The following is a 9543-nucleotide window of genomic DNA, read 5'->3' on the forward strand; positions in this document are numbered from 1 at the left end:
CCCCTCGCCAGGAGGGGTCTCTCCAAGGGTCTGCGCCAAGGGGAACAGGGGTTTTGGACATAGCTCAGAGCTGGTGTGATAGTTCTCTTCTACTTGTTCAGGTAGGAACGGCCTAGGCACCCGGGAAGAGAGGGAGAATACCGCTCTTTGCGAAAAGCAACAGGCGGCAGCACCTTACCTTGCGCCAGTCCCGGGCCGGGGTGGTTGCTCCATCCTCGTGGCGCAGGGAGGAGGCGTTGGGTGCGTATGCCTGGGGGTGTGCGCGCTGCCAGAGCTGCAGCGGCCGCTATCTGCACCCGGCTGCTAGCCCGGCTGCCCACCCCTGACCCGGCGTGCGGGGCGGTATGATTTCTCGGCCGCGGCGGCGGCTTTGGTGCGCCGCGGCTGGAGCGCGGGACGCGGGGCGGGCGGTGAGTGGCTCCGCTGGCGTCCTCCGGCGCCTCCACCCAGCGCGGGTGCGGCCCCGGGCGGCGGTGCAGGGCACGGTTTGGCTCCAGCGGCTGCGGCGGCTGCTGCAGACCCTACGCCGGGCCCGGGAGCCTAGCAGAAGGAGGAGACAAAGACGTGCGAGAGGCGAAGCGCCGCTCGTCCAGATGTAGTCGGCTCAGTCACTAAAGGGGAATAGCCTCCAAAACCCAACTGGGGATAAGGGAGGAGGTGCTAGGAGGTCGGAGACGGGAAAAGCAGCCGGGAGTGAGCGTGACAGAACCCTGCCACCGCCTCACCCTCGCTGCCCTCCGACCTCCCGGGTGGGGGTCCGGAATGGAGAGAGAGGGCGGGGACTGAACGTTTGCTGAGGGAGGAGATGAGCTGAGGTGGGAGTATTAGCATCCTCTGCCGCCCTCGCCTTCCTTCCTCACACCCCCTTGCATAGCTCCACTCGCAGGATGTTACGGCCCCATTCTTTCCCCAGTTTTACTAACTACTGAGATCAGAGCTAAATTTAAGCTGGCAGAAGAAACATACCATGGTGATGGACTTGATTGTCCTCTAATGAGGAAAAAAGAGGATGCTTAAAATCCACTAGACAAATGATCGCCTCCTGGGTGCCAAGTACTGTACTAGGTTATTTTGGGGTGGGGGGACGAGTAAGGAGGAATACCCCCCTTGAAGACTCCATGATCAGATCTCAGAGGGCTCATCTGCAGTTTCTGAAACCCAAAGTTCTGGGCTTGAGTCGTGGCCCCTGATCCCTAACCCCAGCCAGTTCAGTTTTTCAAAGCAGAAGGTGTTCGAGGAACTCAATATTTCCTCTTCTTCCAGGGATAACTATGAACGTGCAACTGAAATGGAGTGTATAGGCCCCTTAAAAAGTGTGTTTTCAGGTTAAAGCAAATGACTGGTTTTAGTAATGTTCTTATTTCATGACTTAAATGACCAGATCTGCACCAGAAACAAAAACAAACAAAAAATTGGGCCAGAGAAATTGCCTTCCCAGCTTCTACAAATACCACCTTTTTCATAGCCCTTTTGCATCCCCACCCCTCACCTCTGACCCCAGGCAGAATTAATCCTTCCCTGCTCTTTGCTACCACAGTTGTATTTGCCAATCACTTGCAGCACTTACATATTTATAGATTTTTTTTTTTAGATTTCTATTGCTTCACTCTCCTGTATTATTGTTATTTTTATTTTTATTTTTTAAATTTTATTATTTTATTTTATTGTATTTGGTTTCCACTGCAACATCCAGCATTGTTTTGTATATAATGGGTAAAACGAAGCTTAACTCGTTGAAGGTCGTTTTCTCCTATAAACATGGCTGAATCCCAGTGTCTCTAGAATTAAAGGGCCTCAGTAATGAAATTTGAAAGAGTCTGGGGGAGGAGAGGACACACAAAGTTATACCCACAGACCCTTTAACCTAGAAATGTGAAACTCTAATTTATTTTTGTTTCTAGGCAATCTTCTTCTCCCACGGGCTACCCCACCTCTGTTTGCTGAATTCCCAAAGGCAAAGGAAACCAAGCTGTTGCTCAACTGCATAGAGGTCCAGGTGGATAATCACCAAAAAATCTTTACCATTTCATGACCTGTGTCAAGTATGTTGAAAGCTCGCCAAGGTTTCCTCATTTCCACTGACACGCTCTTATTCTGGATGAATTTTAGAATACTTTGGGCAATACTTCATTACTGGAAGTAAGAAATGTGCTTTGTAGTCTAAGGCTATTTAAAAATCATTTTTTTAAAATTTTCTGTCCCCATTTCCTATAAATTATATAGGATGGACACCCCAGATCAAGGATGCACTATGAAAAAGGTCCAGACTGTATAGGAGATGAGAAAAAAAAAAAAAATGATGCCTAAGGTATCTTCTAAGATGATACTGTGATTGGAAAGGTTGTGGTTTGAAGTTTTGTTTATTTATTTATTTTTTTAAATTAGATTTTAAGGACCCAGACACAGATATATAGGGATGACAGGTACGTAATTTGGTATAATTTTTCTGAAGGGAAATTTAGCATTACTATGGAAAGCATAAAATTTTTGCATGCCGTTGTCTCAATGACTCTACTGGTAGAAATTCACCCTCAGGAAATAATTAAGGATGTTTAAAAAGATTTATCTACAAGGATATTCATTGCATTGTTGTTTTTACTAACAGAAAATTGAAAACAAACTCAAATGACTAACAAAAGGAAGGAATGGTGAAATATTTTGAAAAGCTGTAAATGGAATACTAGTCAGCTATTAAACTGTTATTGTAAGTGAATAGGGGAAGATTGTCATAAATGATGGTTATCATATACTTTTAGTTGAAAAAAATCAGATGCACAAGATTAGAGGTAGAACAGTAAAAATTACAATCTGGAGTTAACAGGTCTAAGTTTGGAGCCAGACATTTCCACTTGCTAGCTGTGATCTTGATCTCAAAGACCTCAGCTGTATAATTGGGTTGATGCTATTTACCTGTTTTAAATAAAATTGTATTTATGAAGCACTTAGTGCAGTGCCTAGCATGTAGTAAAATCTCAGTATGTTTGGGGGTTTGTTTTTGTTTGTTTGTTTGTTTTTGGTAATTATTAAATGTATAAAGGTGAGTTCATAGTATAATGCATTTTTTTACATATATATACTTATACTCATGTCTGGAGTAATATGCAGTCCAGTTTTAATAGTGTTTACCCTGTTAATACTGGGATTATGGGTTTCTTTTTAAAAACTTGGGTAGCAATCAAAAGCAATGGAATTTGTTTTTAATTTCGTTTTCTTTTTGTTAAAAAAAACCACACAATTTCTATCTAACTATTGACACAGGAAATCTCTAGACTTGGATGTTTTCTGCTTTGGTTGATTCACATAATAATCAACAAGACTTGCTGACTATTGGTGTCACCCATGCTATAAAAAGGATAAATGACAGGGCATGGAGTTTGTCACCTCTGATATAAACTTAGATTTGTTTTGTAGCAACCAGGAGTCAAGTCCAGCTCAGCAAAATACATTGTTTAATATGAAGAGCTGATTGGTTGCTACCCTGCCTTGTCTTGACAGCCAATAAAAAAAAAAAAAAATGAGGAGAGAAGAGGTATCAGAAGCTATATTTATAACTTTTGATTAGTGAATTAGAGAAGAAAGCCTATCATTGAAGAGTCATGAGATTCAATGACCTTAACATCTACAGTAGTGGCCTCTCTGGGTCAGAAGTGGAGATTTTGTAAAACTTGTCTGTGTATATTACAAACATTAGAGAACTATAGAAGCAAATATCACTTATTGGTGTTTTCAGTTTACTTTTTTTTTTGAAATAGGAATGCATCGTTTTAAAAATCACTGTTTCAGAAATTTTGCATTTAAAGGACATTCCTTGAGGTTTGAATTGTATTCTTCCTTTGAAACCCTAGAGAGAAATGGAAATGCATTCCTATGAGCCCCTGAGTTAAGTTTCTGAAATCTGAATATTAGTTTCTCAAACCCTGCCCTCGAATGAATGAATGAATGGGATCATGTCATGAATTCTTTGTGGAAGGTGCTCCAGTTAACTATTCTTAATAACAAACCACCCTAGAACTTCTTGGCTTCAAATAATAATAATAATCTCTTATTAGCCTGAATCTGGAATTTGGACAAGGCTCAGGGAAGAAGGCTCCATTTGGGCCCATTCGGTGTCAGCTTAGGGCCATTGAACTCAGAACGGGAGGATTTGCTTCCCAAATGGCTCACTCCCATGCCTGGCAGACTGTGCTTCCTACTGGCATTCAACAGGAGCCGAGGACCATGAACTGCAGTGTCTTCCCACGTGAGCCTCACCATGTGTATCTCTCCACAGCTTCTCAGAGATTTCCTCACTTCATGGCAGTTAGATTCACAAAGAGAGCCCCAGGAAGAATCAGCCCTTACCTGGATAATGAAAACCTGAACAGTTAAGTGTTGCCCATTATACAAACAATCTAGTCTTCCTACGATATTATACATTTTCATCCAGAACTCACACGCCAAAATAAATCAGTGAACTAGCTCATCAATTGAATAATTTAGGCAAATGGATCTTTTTTTTTTCTTTCCATTTGTTGAGATCATTTCATTAAGAATTGAAGGACTAGCTGCAAATGTAAATTGGTGCAGCCACTATGGAAAACAGAATAGAGGTTCCTCAAAAAATTAAAAAATAGAACTTCCATATAATCCAGCAATTCCACTTCTGGGTATTTATCCAAAGAAAATGAAATCACTATCTCAATAATATGTCTGCACCCCTATGTTCATTGCAGCATTATTTATAATACATGGAAACAATTTAAGTGTCCATTGATGGATGGATGGATAAAGAAAATATGATACATACACAATGGAATATTATACACCCATAAAAAGAAGGAATTCCTGCCATTTGTGACAACATTGATAGACTTCAAGGGCATTATGCTAAGCGAAATAAGTCAGATAAACAGACAAATACTGTATGATCTCACTCATATGTAGACTTTAAAACAAACAAACAAACAAACAAACAAACAAACTCTTAGATACAGAGTACAGATTGGTGGTTTCTAGAAGCAGGGGTTGGGGTGAGAGAAATGGGTTTATTTATTTAAAAACATTGGAGGACTAGCCATTTAAATGAATTCATAAAAATTTCTCTCTATATATATACATATATGTGTATTATACATATATATATATATACGTATATACATATACATATATACGTATATGTGTATATAAAAATTTTAATGATGATTTCTCATAGTGAAGACAAAATTTCTATGGTTTTCATGGGCCTCTGCCATTGAACTTTCTTCCCAGCCCTATCTCATAGCTTCCTCTAGCTTGTCACAGTTATCCATCTTATCTGGGCCTTATGTTGACTTCTATTAGCTGTTGACAATTTCACCTCTCCTACTAGGCTATACATTCTTTAGAAGAAGAAACTTTATTTCAATCAGTTTATAACCCCACAACCATCAGTTCAGAGCCATGCATGGAGGGGTTGCTTGATACATCTTATTGAAAAGATGAATTCAACACCCCTTGCCTTTCTAACTCAATCATTCCATCTCCAAAACAGCAATTATTGCTCCTGAGCTGCTCCACAGGAGAGCTAATTAATTCTGTGAACCTGGAAACTGTTTTGAAGTTCCACAGTACTTAGAAGCACTCAAGAACATTCATATGTGCAATGAAGACGTTATTATTCCTTTTCTGACACATAAATGGTGAATAATCCATTTTCAATGTGTTTATTTTTAGTATACTTGACCAATTTGCAGGAAGTGATCTACTCACAGATACCTGTGTGGACTGAATAAGATGTGGTCTCTTCTAACTCTAGTGTTTGTTCATTTCTCTGGCTTTTAGAGCTGCCATTTATATATGTTTCCTGCCAGAAAGGTACCCATGATGTGAGAATCATCCTTCTGCAGATTCCATGCCTTGACAGGTAATATGGGTATCTATGGGATTCCATGAGTACACTCATAGTCCGCCAGCCATATGATTACTGTGGGAAATGTCATATAACTACAGGGCTGAATGCTCCAATAGAGAATCCCTTTCCCAAGCGGAAACTATCAGAGTCTCTTCCCTGGGAATTTTAGATGAGAAAACTGGGAGAGTTGGGTTAGTCTATTTAATGGTTAAAGCTGCAAGATGTACATTGTAGGAGCTATGAGCAGGCATGCTGTCTGCCAGGTGGAGAAAGCCACACTGCAATGTGAATGAAAAAGCTGCCACACAGGGACAGATGTGAGAGGTAGAGTGATTTCCCATACAGTCTCAGTCCCTGGTTGCAGCTGTTTGGAGGTCCAGCTAAGTCTTTGCTTTTCCCTACAGCATTTTATTCATCCCTTCTTTTTAGTAAATTCTCCTTTTTCCTTAAACTACTTAAAATTTGGTTTCTGTCATTTGGGACCAAAATAATTCCAACTAATGCAACAGCAAAGAGAGAGTTGAGAAATGTTTCTCAGAAAATGTTTGATTAAACATTGAAGAGAGAGCACTTGGGGACTTTTTGATATGAGGCTTACATTTTGACAAGTTAAAAGCCCAATGTTAACCTAAATAAAACCCTATTTTTCCAGACAATTGAAAATGGGATCTGGTATGTAAAAACAGGATCCCAGTGTTTGTGATTTACTAGAATGGTGGTTTCTTGAGGACAGAGATTTCAATTATTTGCCACTATACCCTAATGACTATAATAGAATTCTGCATATAGTAGGGGTTTAATAAATATTTGTTGAATGACTTAATGTATATTTTATTGCAGCTCTTCTTTACTCCCAGTAAGAAATATTAAAAACAAAACAAAACAACAACTACTACTTATTGAATTCACACTATGAACCGGCCACTGTGCTAAGTGTCATCAAACATCTAGTATTTCATTTGTTACTAGACTGTGGAGTGGAAGTGGGGAAACTATGGATTGAGAGAACTTTTTCTCAGATATTAAATCGTTTGTTCAAACAGTTTGCATATAGATTCTACCTGTTGGGGTCAGGATTTGAACCGAGGAGCATCAGTCTCCACATGACGTGCCCTCTGTACTGTACCATAATCACATATTAACATTTCTCAATAGGGCAGAAATCTCTTCAGGAGCAATAAGCGAAAAGGGGTAGGGCTGGACTGGAATATTGCTTCATATATTATTCCAACTCTAATTATCACGAATTTAATGAACACAGAATTAGGCTTGATTTTATAGACAAGTAAGGGCAGAGCTATGGTGCTTGCTCCAGTACTCACCTGTCACTATCTCCCTGGAAAGTCTCATTATTGGGATGGAAACCCTCTTCTTCTTTCCCCTGCTTTTTCATAAGGAGCCATCATAACACTCCCAGTCCCTTCTAGCTGTCAGTGCTCCACCCCATTCCCTGGCATCACCATTCCCAGGCCCATAGCTTCCTACTGCAAGCACCTGTTACTCTATGCCTGGTTCCTTGAGGAGTAGTCTCGACTTACTGACCCACCCCCAATGACAGGGGAATAAATGGATAGATACCTTACACACCACTCCTGTTGGTATGACTGTAAGGCATGGTCTACACTGTCTCCTAGCGATCCTCGGTGTGATTGTGCCCCAGTTACCCACAAATTTAACTTGCTAAAAAGTGAACTCTTTAATGGCTTCCTTCCCTTCCATATTCACTTCCCTAGACCTCTACCAGAACTTTCCAAATAAGCTACTTAAACGCTCACCTTTATCAAAAGGGTCTGCTTTTGGGGTAACCCAATCTAAGTCGTCTTTCTTCACTACTGATCCCTAAGGGAAAGGGTTAAATTACCGTATCAATGAGTTTGAAAGAAGAAACTGAGCATTAACCACTACATTTCTCTCTTTTGGAGAAAGCAAGTCCATAGGACATGCATATTTGGACTCTGCCATAAGTTTAGGGGCTTGCCCTCAGGGTAAGGTCTTTAGTTAGCTCCTGGATGAATACGTCAGCTTAATTTAGGAGTGATGTATTAGGACACCCTCTAGGTCTTTATAGATCTAAAATCACGTTCTTTAATTAGCTAGCAATATAGTGGACATTTTGATTCCACCAAGATTAGGTGCACATGATTCATAACAGTCAACAGGTGAAAACAAGCCAAATATACATCGACCGACAAATGGATAGACAAAATATGTTCTATCCATACAATGGAATATTATTTGGTCATTAAAAAGAATGAAGTACTGACGCAAGCTGCAACATGGATGGACCTTGAAAACATGTTGGCAAGTGAGAAAAATCCAGTCACAAAAGACCACATTACAATTCTATTCATATACAATGTCCAGGAGATCTACAGAGACACAAAGTAGATTCGTGGTTGCTTAGGGATGGAGTGGGTGGGGGGGAAGGGGGAGGGAAGTGATAGCTAAAGGCTATGGGGTTTCTTTTTTCTTAAGATCAGCCAATGATTGATCATATTCTTTCTTTTTTTTAATAAATTTTATTGGGAAATATTGGGGAACAGTATCCAGGGCCCATCACCTCCAAGTCAGTCAAGAGCTCGTGCTCTAACCAACTGAGCCATCCAGCCACCCCTCCGGAAGCTCAGCGGCAGCTCATTGTATTCAACCTAGTCGTGGAAGGTGCAGCTCACTGGCCCATGTGGGAACCGAACCGGCAACCCTGCTGTTCAGAGCTCTTGCTCTAACCAACTGAGCCATCTGGCTACCCTGGGGTTTCCTTTTGAGGTCAGAAAACATGTTCTAAAATTGACTGGAGTAATGGTTGCCCACATCTATTAATAATACTAAAAACCACTGGAAGATACACTTTAAATAGGTGAATTACATCTCAATAAAGCTCTCAAAGTTAGGTCCACATGGTGATGCAAAATGTTAAAATTAGGGGAAGCGGGGGAAATATATATGAGAATGCTCTGTTCTATCTTTGCAACTCTCTTGTAAATATAAAATTATTTCAAAATAAACAGTTTTTAGGGGTCTAAATTTGGGAGGGCCCAAACTTGCCAAGGTTCAAAACTTCTCCGACTCAGTTTCCCTACCTATAAAGGAGAACAATACTATAACACTCATCTCATAAGGTGTTTGTAAGAATCAATTGAGAAAGTGTGCTTGATGCCAATGTATCTGGCAAATAGACTTAATCTCAATCTCTCTCTCTCTACAATAGGAACATAGGTACATAAGACGAATTACCACTGTGTCTCCAGCATTTCATTTCTTCTTGAGATCTCCATTATCTTCCATGTCTCCCTGTTAATCTCAGATGTAAGATTGGGCCTGACAAGGCATGGTCAGAGTTCAAGCAATGTGGTTAATATTCTTATTACTACAATTTAATAGATACAATGAGTCAGCTCAGTTTTCAATGCAAGAGATGTGTGTGGGGGGAATAAAAAAGCAGGGTGACATTAACAATTGATGCAAAAGTGACCCTCCTTAGCAATTAGTTGTTCTTATTTTTTTGCCTCCCCTCATAGTTATTTTCTCTATTATTTGTGCTTTATGAAAATGGTATCATCCCGTCAGACCCAAATGTAAGTCTCTAATTGCTGATGCAGGCTTTCCCCTCCTCCTTCTGTAGCACTTATGGAAGCTAGCACAGTATTTATGTTAGTTGGTCTGGAGTCAGTTCT

General features: G+C 40.5%; 1 protein-coding gene across 2 annotated transcripts in view; it reads right to left on the reverse strand.

The window, feature by feature from the left end:
• Positions 1–772, reverse strand: part of LRRC3B (leucine rich repeat containing 3B) — an 86707-nt gene extending 85935 nt beyond the window's left edge. The window contains exon 1 of one of the 2 annotated variants that reach the window (XM_019745302.3): positions 179–772. The gene's annotated coding sequence lies outside the window, so the exon portion shown is untranslated. The remainder of the gene's footprint in view (positions 1–178) is intronic. The other variant, XM_074312746.2, reaches the window with a different exon arrangement.
• Between the last annotated feature and the right edge of the window lie 8771 nt (positions 773–9543).

This window comes from Rhinolophus sinicus, chromosome 5 (assembly GCF_057876585.1).
Source record: "Rhinolophus sinicus isolate RSI-liver-muscle chromosome 5, RSI-T2T, whole genome shotgun sequence".
NCBI classification, from domain to species: domain Eukaryota; kingdom Metazoa; phylum Chordata; class Mammalia; order Chiroptera; family Rhinolophidae; genus Rhinolophus; species Rhinolophus sinicus.